At 43.5% G+C, this 14,033-nt stretch overlaps 1 long non-coding RNA gene and 1 other non-coding gene across 3 annotated transcripts in view; both read right to left on the bottom strand.

Moving 5' to 3' along the window:
• Positions 1-14,033, bottom strand: part of LOC101009158 — a 66,128-nt gene that overhangs the window by 24,492 nt on the left and 27,603 nt on the right. For both annotated transcript variants that reach the window (XR_004183043.1, XR_004183044.1), the window contains exons 6-7: positions 13,156-13,230; positions 1,750-1,910 (exon numbers count right to left, since the gene is read on the bottom strand). This is a non-coding gene — a long non-coding RNA (uncharacterized LOC101009158). The remainder of the gene's footprint in view (positions 1-1,749; positions 1,911-13,155; positions 13,231-14,033) is intronic.
• Positions 431-535, bottom strand: LOC116274716. The gene has a single exon (XR_004183498.1). It is a non-coding gene; the product is annotated as a U6 spliceosomal RNA (small nuclear RNA).

The raw sequence follows: 14,033 nt of genomic DNA, 5'->3' as shown, positions 1-14,033 counted from the left end.
TTTATTAAAAATAATTAAACAGAAAATAACTTGTTAAATTATAATACCCTGTGCTGGCAAAGGTGCAGTGAAATGCGCATTTTCTTATCCTATTGGTGATGTTTAAATTGTATATAAGCCTTCCAGGGTAAAGCTTAGCAATTTTTTAAAAATAATATAGACAGTGACTCACTATACTGCCTCCTCCAACTCCTGGCCTCAAGCAATCCTCCCACCTCAACCTCCCAAAGTGCTGGGATTATAGGCCGACAGCCACCATGACTGAAAGCTCAGCAATTTGCATCAAGTGTAATAAGAATGCTCATGCCCTGTGACTCACAGTAATCTCACTTCTGGAAATACCATCTTTGGATATAATTCAACCTAAGCAAAAGCTCATACGCACAAACACAGTGAAAATCTCGGAGTATTTTTTTTTTCTTTTTTTAAAAAAATTGTGGAATGCTTCACAAATTTGCAATGTCATTCTTGCACAGAGGCCATGCCAATCTCTCTATTGTTCCAACTTTAGTATATGTGCTACCGAAGCAAGCATGAGTAATTTAAGATAGGGTGGTTACATGGAATAAGGAAGAGTTATGGGGAATTTAAAAAACTATGGTATTTATAGGCACCTAGTAACAGCTCAGTAAATATTAGCTGCTACTTTTATTATTATTATTATTATTACTTTTATTATTTTTATGGTAATTTCACTCAATTAAAAATTGTCACTAAAAATTACCATTGTGATGGAACATAATGTATCCTACAGTATAACTGTTTTTTTTTTTGTTTGTTTTGTTTTTTTTTTTTTTGTTTTTTGTTTTTTGTTTTTTTTTTGAGACGGAGTCTTGCTCTGTCGCCCGGGCTGGAGTGCAGTGGCGCGCTCTCGGCTCACTGCAAGCTCCGCCTCCCGGGCTTACACCATTCTCCTGCCTCAGCCTCCCGAGTAGCTGGGACCACAGGCGCCCGCCACCTCGCCCGGCTAGTTTTTTTTTTATTTTTTAGTAGAGACGGGGTTTCACCGTGTTCACCAGGATGGTCTCGATCTCCTGATCTCGTGATCCGCCCGTCTCGGCCTCCCAAAGTGCTGGGATTACAGGCTTGAGCCACCGCGCCCGGCCCCTACAGTATAATTGTAAAAAACAGATATAATTTGTCCCTTGGTATATGGGGGAGATTGGTTCCAGCTCCTCCATTTCTGTGTATACCAAATTCCACATATACTCAAGTTTTCGAGTCAGTCCTGAGGTATCGAGATATATATATATATATATAAAAAATATATATGTGTGTGTGTGTGTAAATGTGTGTGTATATATATATGAGAAAATTAGCGAGGTGTGGTGACAAGCACTTGTAGTCCCAGCTACTTGTGAGGCTGAGTCAGGAGGATTGCTTGAGCCCAGGAGATTGAGGCTGCAGTGAGCCATAATTGCACCACTGCACTCCATTCTGGGCAACAGAGTGAGACAGAAGGTTGACTGTTTAATAGAATTTTTCTGTTGACTTGAAGATATGGTCAGGACTGTGGCATATGAAAATTCTTCATAAGATAATTATCTAATCCAATTAATCCTGGAATTGGGAACAGAAAATGTTTTAGTGACTATTTATTCCTTCACTTGCTGTTATATAAACTATTGCCAGTGGGTACTTAACAACCAAAAGTGTCATCTCTGAGCTACTCACAATGAAAGGTGATGTCTGGGGCCCAGGTGTATTGAGGTCCCCATGTCTGGGTTATGGGTGCTGTGTGGGACTTACTTGTCCATCCATTTTCTGTATTCTGGCACTGGGAAACTTGGGTTTATCCATCTTGATAAAAGGTCACTTAAATTCCACTTGGCAAGAACCACAAATGGAAGAAAGGCCATGAAATCACAGGCTAGCCCTTGTTCTCAAGGGAATCTTCAGCTTAGCTGGTTCTGTAAAAGAGGAATCACATTGTTGAAAAATCACCGCAGGTCAGCTGAGGTGGTCCATACCTATAATCCCAGCCCATCAGAAGACTAAGGCAGGAGGATCCTGTGAGGCCAGGAGTTCAAGACCAGCCTGGGCAACACAGTGAAATCTCTACAAAAAATTAGAAAATGAGCTGGGTGCGGTGGCACTTTTCTATAGTCCCAGCTACTCTGGAGACCGAAGTGGGAGGATGAAAGTGGAAGCTGCAGAAGTGGAAGCTGCAGTGAGCTCTGATCTCACCACTGCACTAGAGCCTGGGTGACAGAGTGAGACCCTGTCTCAACATATACATACATACATACACACACACACACACACACACACACACACGCATGCACACAGCCACATGCAGACACACACACCCCCCCTCATCTCAGTCTGTCCAGACTTTAGACTAAAGAAAAGGGTCTTCTGGTTACAGAAGAGGTATGCTCTTTTGTGGGACAGGGAGGGACCAGCAACTTTGTTCACGGTCTTTTCCTCATCCTCTGCTTAGTTTTCCAAGAACCCGCACAGTGGAAACAGAGTGTCTGGGAAAAGGACCAAAATCTTTAGACTACCAGGGGAGAAATACACCTCCTTTGTCAATTAATAAATAGAACACCTGCCTTAAAAGCCAGGGAGTTCTGCTAGAATGAATCACTCCCTACGACCCTGACCTATGCAGGGAACATGAAAAACTGGAGTTTGGCTGGGCACAGTGGCTCACACCTGTAATCCTAGCACTTTGGGAGGCCGAGGCGGCGGACCACCTGAGGTCAGGAGTTCGAGACAAGCCTGGCCAACATGGTGAAACCCTGTCTCTACTAAAAATACAAAAATTAGCCGGGTGTGGTAGTGGATGTGTGTAATCCCAGCTACTTAGGAGGCAGAGGCAGGAAAATCACTTGAACCCAGGAGGCAGAGGTTGCAGTGAGCCGAGATCGCACCACTGCACTCCAGCATAGGTGACAGAGCAAGACTCTGTCTTAAAACAAAAAACAAAAAAACAAAAAGCGACTGGAGTTTGGAGGCCTGTAATATTTTAAGCCACATGCCAGATTGTAGAGACCTTACCAAAGTACGGCCTTTCCACAAAGCACTGCCGAACACCAGCTGGCTGTCTCCATGGGGCACTGCCATATCTCTGGCTCTTGTTTCCCCAGGAGATGCTCTATTCTAGCCTTATCTTACATTTTGTATTCCACACATTTCCTAGCGTAAGGCCTCAAAACATAGCAGGCTGCAGAGTCACTGCTGATCTACTGCATATCTGACTTCAGATTCCAGCAGGGCACTTTCTGTTTGAGAAATTAAAGAGGACAGAATGGACCCAGACTGACACTGGTCAGCTTAGTGGTCCAAAGATATAAGCTGCTCAAATGGACTACAGTGCCTCTGATTTTCTGAGTCTGCCCTGATCCTAGGGCTCTTTGGATGCAATTAATTTATCCTTGTTGAAGAAATGGTTTGCTAGAATATAAAAAAATTGGCCAGGCACGGTGGCTCACGCTTCTAATCCCAGCACTTTGGGGGGCCGAGGCGGGTTGGGTAACGAGGTCAGGAGTTCAAGACCAGCCTGGCCAACATGGAGAAACCCCATCTCTACTAAAAATACAAAAATGAGACTGGTGTGGAGGCACGGGCCCGTAGTCCCGGCTACTCAGGAGGCTGAGGCAGGAGAATTGCTTGAACCTGGGAGGTGGAGGTTGCAGTGAGCCGAGACGGCGCCACTGTACTCCAGCCTGGGTGACAGAGCAAAACTCCATCTCAAAAAAGAGAAAAAGAAAATAGAATATAAAAAATTTAAAGAAGAAAAAACGTTAAAATAAAATTTTCTCCTAAAGAGCACTCAAAAGCACACTCCCACCAATGCTGGATCTATTTAGCTCTCTCTTGCTTTATTTTTCTGAGATAGGGTCTCACTCTATCACCCAGGCTGGAATGCAGTGGCAAGATCACGGCTCACTGCAGCTTTCAATTCCTGGACTCAAGCTATCCTCCCACTTCAGCCTCCTGAACAGCTGGGATTATAGGTGCATGCCACCATGCCTGGCTAATTTTTAAATTTTTTTAGAGAGGAGGTTCTAACTATGTGGCCCAGGCTGGTCTTGAACTCCTGGGTTAAACTAATCCTCCCACCTTGGCCTCCCAAAATGCTGGGATTATAGGTTTTAGCCACTGTGCCCAGTCTATTTATCTTTCTATGACTCATATATTAAATCTTCCTCCTTAAATTGCCTCCTACCCACCCATCTGCAGGGATAGCAAACACAGGTCTCAGTGAGTCAGGCAACCTACAAGAGGGAAGGAGGCCCGAGTAACGTGGGAGACCGGGGGAAACTGTAGCAAACTGCAAGGTACTCAATTCAACAGTTCTTCAACACTGTGATGGTCAAACCAAACACAGAAACAGGAAGTCCAGTTCAGTCACCAGCAGGCAATGTGGGATATTTCATCTGCATGCTATAGGGCAAACTGCTTAGGATGAATGACCTGGTCTCCACCAACCTGCTCTTCAAGTCCAGCCGCTCCTGCCCAAGTCCCTATACTCTACTGACAGGACCCACATTCACAGGTCTCCTGACACCTTTTCTTGTTCACTTTTTTTTCCCCCAACAAATAATGCTACTTTTTTAATTTTAATTTTTATTTTTTACTTCTTTTGAGACAGAGTCCCCCTCTGTCACACAGGCTGAAGTACAGTGGGGTGATTATGGCTCACTGCAGCTTCCATCTTCTGGGCTCAAGTGATCTTCCCAACTCAGCCTCCCAAGCAGTTGGGATTACAGGCATGTACCACCACACCCGGCTAAGTATATTATTTTTTCTTCTTTTTTCTTTCTTCTCTTTCTTTTTTTTTTTTTTTTTTTTTTTTTTGTTGAGATGAAGTCTCACCTTGTCACCCAGGCTGGAGTGCAGTGGGGTGATCTGGCTTACTGCAACCTTCAAACTCCCAGGTTCAAGCAATTCTCCTGCCTCAGCCTCCCAGGTAACTGGGATTACAGGTGTGTGCCACCATGCCTGGCTAATTTTTGTATTTTTAGTAGAGACGGGGTTTCACCATGTTGGCCAGGCTGGTCTTGAGCTCCTGACCTCAGGTAATCTGCCCACTTCAGTCTCCCAAAGTGCTGGGATTACAGGCATGAGCCACTGCGCCCAACCAGTGTATTATTTTTTTCTAGGGACAGGGTCTCACTATGTTGCCCAGGTTGGTCTTCAACTCCTGGGTACAAGCAATCCCCTGGTCCCCTCCTCCCAAAGTGCTGGAATTATAGGCTTGGGCCAACACATCAGGCTCTAACAAATATTTCTTGAGCACCTACTGCATACCAGGCACTATAATAGGTGCCCAGGAAACAGCAGTGAACAAGGTATAAGAGTTTCTGCTCTCTACAGAGCTTATAGGGTAGCAGGAAATTGATAGAGTATGAATGTTTGTCTCCTCCAAATCTCATATTGAAAATAAATCCCTAATGTTGGAGGTGGTGCCTGGTGGGAGGTGTGTGGGTCATGAGGGCAGATCCCTCATGAATGGCTTGGTGCCCTCCCCATGGTAATGAGTGAGTTCTCTCTCTACTAGTTCATGTGACAGCCGATTGTTTAAAGAGCCTGGCACCTCCTCCCCTCTCCCTTGCTCCATCTTCTCACCAAGTGATGTGCCAGCTCTTCCTTCACCTTCTACCAGGAGTGGAAGACTCCTGAGGTCCTCACCAGCAGATGCTGGAACTATGCTTTTTTTTTCTGAGACAGGATCTCACTCTGACACTCAGGCTAGAGAGCAGTGGTGTAATTATGGCTCACTGCAACCCTGACCTCCTGGGCTAAAGAGATCTTTTCACCTTGGCCTCCCAAGTAGCTGGGACCACAGGCATGCATCAGTGCACCATCATACCTGGATGATTTGCTTTTTATTTTTAGTAGAGACAACGTCTCACCATGTTTCCCAGGCTGGTTTCAAACTTCTGGGCTCAAGCAATCCTCCTGCCTCAGTGTCCCAAAGTGCTGGGATTACAGGTGCGGGCCACTGTGCCCAGCCTGGCACTATGCTACTTGTATAGTCTGCAGAACTGTGAGCCAAATAAACTGTTTCTCTTTATAAACTACCCAGCCTCAGGTGTTTCCTTATAGCAATGCAAAATGGACTAATATAGGAATCATATGCCAGCACTTACCAGACTGTGATGAGCACAATGACAGAAGTACAGAGTGGGACTGAAACGTTCCCCAGGGGCTTCTTGTTGCATCATAGAGGATGGGGTGAGACATCTCGGTTGAGGCTAAAGATGAGTAAAGATGGCCGGGCGCGGTGGCTCAAGCCTGTTATCCCAGCACTTTGGGAGGCCGAGATGGGCGGATCACGAGGTCAGGAGATCGAGACCATCCTGGCTAACACAGTGAAACCCCATCTCTACTAAAAAAAAAATACAAAAAAACTAGCCAGGCAACGTGGCGGGCGCCTGTAGTCTCAGCTACTCGGGAGGCTGAGGCAAGAGAATGGCGTAAACCCGGGAGGCGGAGCTTGCAGTGAGCTGAGATCCGGCCACTGCACTCCAGCCTGGGCGACAGAGCCAGACTCCGTCTCAAAAAAAAAAAAAAAAAAAAAAAAAAAAAAAAGATGAGTAAAGATGAGAGTGAAAGAGTGATAACGGGGGTAGGGAGAGGGTTTCCTGAAGAAGGACCAGTAAAGTCCTCCAAGGAAACTGTGAGGTCACTTCCTGGAAATCACCAATATACCATTTCCCATTGGCAAGGAGCTTAGCACGGTCCCTTGGATAACCAAACCTATGCCCAAATACCATCTATGTGAGTCTATCTCCCAGGACCCTTCTTAGCATATTAGAGTTCAATCAGGAGACATAAACCACTCAAAAGTTTAAAGTGGTAAAATTTAATACAGAGAATTATCATTATAATAGGGCAAAGCATAATAAGAGATTGGCTACCAAAAAGTAAAAAGAACTCTAGAGAATATAGGACTATCAGAGGCCAGGCATGGTGGCTCATGCTTATAATTCCAGCAATATGAAAAGCCAAGGCAGGAGGATGCTTCAGGCCAGGAGTTTGAGACTAGCCTGGGAAACACAGCGAGACCCTGTCTCTACCAAAGAAAAAAAAAATAGCCAGGTGTGGTGGTGCACACCTGTAGTCCTAGCTACTTGGGAGGCTGCAGTGGGAGGATTGCTTGAGCCAGGGAGGTCATGGCTGCAGTGAGCCCTGAAGTCATGGCTGCAGTGAGCCATGATTTTGTCACTGCACTTTAGCCTGGGCAACAGAGGGAGAACCTGTCTCAAAAAAAAAAAAAAAAAAAGTATAGGACCAGCTGATACAATGAGCAGTAACTGCCCCTACTGTCCCTACACTGAGATAGAGTGACCAAGGAGATAGACTCCTCACTAGGGCTGAGATCCAGCCACCCTTGGAGAGGGCACAGTCATGGGTAATTCAGTGGCAGAATTGCTGCATTACCACATGGTGGAAGATGCTAGCAATCTGCCCTCTGGAATTTGCTGAAAATCCGCCCTCTATGATGCTAGATTAAGATATTAATGAACAGTTGTCTCACTACAAAACCACCCAGGCAGGTGCAGAGAAACTGCTGGTCACTGGGTGCTGCTGAGCACCATGCAGGGCAGGAGCCCAGTGCTGCAGACGCTCAGTGCCTGTGGAGATTGATACACCACAATCAGAAAGAACAGCCTCTTACAAAGTCCCTCTAGCACAACGTACTGACAACATTTAATAATGCACCAGCTGACAGAGGAAGCATATAAGGAACCCATGTCTATGTTTGCAGAGCAGGCAGTGAAGGGTGAATTTGGAACTGGTGGGCAGTCATTGGATGGATAGTTGGTACATGACACATTTCAATCTACCAAAGAAAAAAGGAAGAGAGAAAAGAGATACAGGACCAGGCATGGTGGCTCACTCCTATAATCCCAGCAGTTTGGGAGGCCAAGGCAAGTGGATCACTTGGGTCCAGGAGTTCGAAACCAGCCTGGGTGACACAGTGAAACCTTGTCTCTACTAAAAATAAAAAAGTTAGCTGAGTGTGGTGGCTTGTGACTGTAGTCTCAACTGCTCAAGAGGCTGAGGCAAAAGGATTGCAAATGTCTGAGAATTCGAGGCTGCAGTGAGCTGTGATCACACCACTGCACTCCTGCCTGGGTGGCACAGCAAGATCCTGTCTCAAAAAAAGAAATGTTGGTGAAAATGTGAAGAAATTGGAACCCACATACATTATTGGTGGGAACATAAAATGGTTTAACCACTTTGTTTGGGTATTTCTTTCTTGTCATTTTAATTTAATTTTAAAAAAATCAAGATAGGATCCCACTATCTTGCCCAGGCTGGTCTCTTTTAACTTGTCGGCTCAAGTGATCCTCCCACCTCAACCTCTCATGTAGCTGGGATTACAGGTGTGAGTCACTGCACCTGACTGGTGTAACCACTTTGGAAAACAGTTTCTCAAAAGGCTAAATGTACAGTATCACAGAATGCAACAATTTCTCTCCTAGGTATATATCCCAGATAGATAAAAATATATGTCCACACAAAAACTTGTACATGAATCTTCATAGCAGCATTATTCATAGTGGCCAATACATGGAAACAACCCAAATGTTCATCAGCTGATGAATAAACAAAATGTGGTGTGTCTCTACCATGGAATATTATTCAACCACAGAAGGAATGAAATATTGACACATGCTATGACAGGAAGGAACTCTGAAAACATTGTGCTAAGAGGGAAAAAAAAGCCAGCCACAAACGATCACATATTGCACAATCCTATTTATATAGAAGGTCCAAGTCGGGTGTGGTGGCTCACGCCTCTAATCCCAACACTTTGGGAGGCTGAGGAAGGCAGATCATGAGGTCAGGAGTTTGAGACCAGCCTGACCAACATGGTGAAAGCCCATTTCTACTAAAACTACAATAATTAGCCAGACATGGTGGTGGGCGCCCATAATCCCAGCTACTCAGGAGACTGAGGCAGAAGAATTGCTTGAACCCAGGAGGCAGAGGTTGCAGTGAGTTGAGATCGCACCACTGCACTCCAGCCTAGGTGACAGAGCAAGACTCCGTCTCAAAAAAAAAGAAAAAAAAAATTCCAGATTAGGCAAATCTATAATGACAGAAAATAGATCAGTGGTTGCCTATGGGAACACAGGGGCATGGGGGGAGGAGAATATAGTGGCTAAGAAGTGTGGATTTCTCTACAGGGTAATGAAAGCTTCTAAAATGGATTGTGATGATAGATGCACAGCTCCGTGAATATTCTAAAAACCACTGAATTGCATACTTTGATAAATGAATTACATGGTATGTGAACTACATTTCAATAAAGTTGTTATCTAAAAAAAGGAAATAGGGGGCTGAGCACAGGTGGCTCATGCCTGCCTATAATCCCAGGAATTTGGGAGGCTGAGACAGGAGGATCACTTGAGGCTAAGAGTTTGAGACCATCCTGGGAAACATAGCACTATCCCATCTCTACAACAAAAAATAAAAAATTTAGCTTTGCATGGTGGTGTACGTCTGTAGTCCTAGCTACTTGGGAGGCGGAGGCGGGAGTATTGCTTGAGTCCGGGAGTCTGAAGCTACAGTGAGCCATGATCACACTACTGCATTGTAGGCTGAGTGACAGAGCAAGACCCTGTCTCTAAAAAGGAAAGAAAAGAAATGCAAGTTTTTATCACTTTGTGAGAGTAACCAAGTTTGAGGGGAAACAGGTAAGAACAAAAGAGCACTCAATGGTGAGAGTGGGAGGCTGGTTAGGCTCATTGCTAGCTAAGGGACTTCTGAAAAATTCATTAGTAAAATCACAGCTCTGGGGGTCAGTCAGGCAGTCAAATGATGAATGTTAAATCCATTACAAATGCCCATCGTCTTTCTTTACACTCCTTCTAGTGAAAAATTCCTAAATGCCTAAATAGCAAGTGTTCTGAAATGACATCTCAAATTTTAAAAGAAATAACATCTCAAATTTTAAAAATCATGAGTCAAATATGATTTTCCTCCTCCCATTTTACAGGTGTGCAACCTGAAAACAGAGAATTTAAGTAACTTTCCTAAGTGGCAGAGCACAGATTTAAACCCTATCACTTTGGCCTCAGAGTTTGTGCTTTATTTTCTTTTATTATTTTAAAATTCATCATTTTTAAAACCAAGAGGCTTATGCAAAATTCTGCTAGGATTCAAAAAAAGCCTCTTGCTTTTCCTGACCATGGGTGCAGGCAGGGCTCATGCTGCATTTTCTTTACTTATAATTGGATAGAGACATGATGGATGGAGACATGATGACAGGATCTCTCCTGGTCATCGTGCACCAGAAAGGAGAGTGGAGAGAAGCACAGGGAAGCCAGTCTTACCATGTTTGAGCAACTGAACCAATGTCAGCCTCAGCCTACCTGCACAATTACTTTTATGTAAGAAAAACAGGCATCTCCCTATTTGGAAAATCACAGCTGGCTGCAGTAGCAAACAATCCTCAAGTTATTCCTGGTAACGTTATTTCTACAGTCCCAATCCTTTTAACTCATTACATTTGCTCTTCTCTATTGTTCCTAACATCTAGTTCATAACCAAGAGTTTATGTTATTAAATAAGCTTTGGGTTAACAGGATCAATGAAGGAAGAGTTTAAAGACACCAAAAAAAGCTCATAGAAGTACCTGCCAAATGTGCCAACTGACTACTATGAACTAATTTACTTTTGAGAAACATGCTGTTTCTTATATGCTACTGACAGTGCCTGTAAAAATGGTGCACATTAACTGGCTGTTTTATTTTCTCCCCAATCTTAATATCTAATATCCACAGACCAAGATCAGAGCACCAGCATATACAATGCCACTTTATACTAGAGTTAGGAGGGGGGGCCAAGAGTAGAAATCAGGGTCACTTTGCTAGCTGCTGTCCTCTGTCCAGAATATTTTAAAGGAGACTGCATTCCCCCAGGGCTCACTGACCTGGCACTCTCTCCTTGCGGAGGCTCACACCACTGTCTTGTGCAGCCCTCACTGATTTTGCAGAATGTGTCACCACGCTATAAAACACCTTCTCCTCCACCTTTAAACCTAAGCATGTGTTACTGGGTTTCGGGACAGCTTGTCTTCTCACTGTCCCACCTTTCCTTCTGACTGTCTTGGTCTTTGTGGTGGCCTCTCATCTCACCATCCTGGTGAAGCTTTGGGGTCATTACTTCTTCAGTTGCTTCCCTCACCAATATATCAAATGAAGACAGTATGGACTAATTGCTTTAGAGTACAACTACTGTGACCCTAGAACCAGCTGGTCCCAGGACTTCTTCTGACTCTAAAGTTTTTGAGATACCAGATATAGTTGGAATAAGATATACAACCATGCTCCCTAGAAGGTGAGATTATCATCATTTCCTGGACCTTTTAATCTGCACCTTTGTTCATGCTATTCCTTCTAACAGGAGTAGCTTTATCTCTGCCTGATGACATTCTCCTCTTCCATCAAGGCCTAACTTAAATGTAATTTTCTTCATAAAGTTCCTGTCACCTTGGAATTAACCCCCCTTTTACATAGTGTCATTGTTCACCTTATTCAAATCTTCATAAATTGAGGCTCAGGTCTGTGTGGTCACGGAGTGTGTCTTTTTACCAAAAGGAATACCTCGGCCAGGCACGGTGGCTCATGCCTGTAATCCCAGCACTTTGGGAGGCCAAGGCAGGCAGATCACCTGAGGTCAGGAATTCGAGACCAGCCTGACCAACATGGAGGAATCCTGTCTCTACCAAAAATACAAAATTAGCTGGGTGTGGTGGCAGGCACCTGTAATCCTAGCTACTTGGGAGGCTGAGGCAAAAGAATCGCTTGAACCCAGGAGGCAGAGGTTGCTGTGAGCCAAGATAATGCCACTGCACTCCACTCTGGACAAGAGTGAAACTCTGTCTCAAATAAATAAATAAATAAAACACCTCATGCACTTTACAAGGAGCTCCTTCAGGAAAGGATGACACCTCGAGTAGAGGAGAGATCTCTGATACTCTGATCTTTTCCAAAAGGAGGAAAGTAAAGGTTTGAATATATTTTTAGTTCTTTGCATTTCTGAACAGAAATAGTCTATTACTAAGTTGCTCAAAGATGCCTATAAGCTTTCATAGGAGAAACATCTAATTCACAACCAAGACTTTATGTTATTAAGTAAGCTTTCCTTTAACAGGATCAATGAATGAAGAGTTTAAATACTCGCTGTAGTCCCCATTTAGTCATCTGGTATACTCTGTGTGAGGTATACTCTCAGTCATCTGGTATCCTCTCTCTGAGTATGCTAGATGATTAAATAGAAATTACTGCACCACTAAACACCAGTACTGCAACTCTTACTTAAAAATTCAACACTTAGGACATAAAGAATGATCCTAGGCCAGGCTCGGTGACTCAAGCCTGTAATCCTAGCACTTTGGGAGGCTGAGGTGGGCAGATTGCCTGAGCTCAGGAGTTTGAGACCAGCTTGGGCAACATGGTGAAACCCATCTCTACCAAAATACAAAAAATTAGCTGGGCATGGTGGCGTGCACCTGTAGTCCCATCCACTCGGGAGGCTAAGGCAGGAGAATTGCTTGAACCTGGGAGGCGGAGGTTGCAGTAAGCCGAGATTGCACTACTGCACTCCAGCCTGGGTGACAGAGTGAAGCTCTGTCTCAAAAAAAAAAAAAAAAAAAAAAAAGATCCTAATGCAGTTACTTCCTTTTAAATTTATGAGGAGATGGAAGAAATACCCATATTTGATGGTTGGTTGGGAACTGTCTTTGGTATTGTATGAAGTATTTTAATACTGTGAACATGAAAATATGAGAACCCTGCAGACCCCGTGGGCACAGACAGAAGGAAGTACATTAGAGGGTGTTGCAGGAAATACTTTCATTCCAAGCACTGCTGTTTAAAAACAAAGAGGACAAAAGATGAAGAAACATTCCACGTGACCCTCTGCACCCTTATTTGTTGCAATAAAGGAAAAGCATTTTAGGAATTTTTTTGAGTCCAGTTTATGATGTGATCCATGTTAGTTATTTTCTGTTAATGATTTTCAAAATCTCAGTTAAAAACATTCAGAAGTTTAGCTTTATCACAGGCAGCTGTTCACATGTAAAACTAGTTTGGTTACCTTCATCTGTATAAACATGTAGCTAGTGAACTGACATAACTATTAAACTGGAGAATCAACAGAAACATGCCAAGGACTGACCCTTACCTTCCACAGTGACCTCAATGTCAGGAAGCTTTTCATTACTCTCAGGGCTTCATGGTCTTTTCAGAAACTGCAAAGCTGTAAAATAAGCACAGAATTACTTTAGTATATTGTAGGAAAAAATACAGAAGGAGATGCTTTATAAGAGCAGAGTATTAAAATTTATTCAGTTTGGCTCTTTTCAAAGGAAACTACAGAATTAAACTTGTAGTGTAATCCTCCACAGGGAGCTCAACAAAGCCATGGAAACATGAATGAAGTGGGATTGCAAATGTGACACTTCCAATAATTTTTTTTTTACAAAAAGAAAGAAAAAGAAGTCCATTAAATAAAATACCTTAAAAAGCCAAGAAACTAACTGCAAGTCCCCCAAAGAGAGTGGTCAATGATTCCGTGTGATTTAAGGAATGCTGAGAAAGAATGTCTTAATGCAGTGAAATATAATACGCAATACAGGTAATCTCTTAGTGTTTATTAGCCATTCCAGGAGGCAAGTAGGAAATAACTAGTTCAGGTCTAGAAACAAAACCAAGAAATGTTATGGTAGCCAGTACAATGGTGGCCTCACAGCTAGTAAAACAGTCATGATATGACCAGTGTTTTTCCCTAAAGGCGTTCGCAGAGTCATCCTGTAATGTAACAATAATTCCTATCATTGTGGACAAAAACCCTGACTTTTCCTTCCCATGACTGGCAAGTAATTATATGAAGAATAAATTACTTCTTTCATGAAAAAGAAAATTAACACTAGTGTACTTCTTCAGCCACTAAAATTCTACAGAAATGTAGATATAATAAGAAACTCAATCATCACATCAGGCCAGGTGCGGTGTCTCACAGCTGTAATCCCAGCACTTTGGGAGGCTGAGGCGGGTGGGTCA

This window comes from Papio anubis, chromosome 4 (genome assembly GCF_008728515.1).
Source record: "Papio anubis isolate 15944 chromosome 4, Panubis1.0, whole genome shotgun sequence".
Taxonomy (NCBI): domain Eukaryota; kingdom Metazoa; phylum Chordata; class Mammalia; order Primates; family Cercopithecidae; genus Papio; species Papio anubis.
This window is presented reverse-complemented; position numbering and strand designations above follow the sequence as displayed.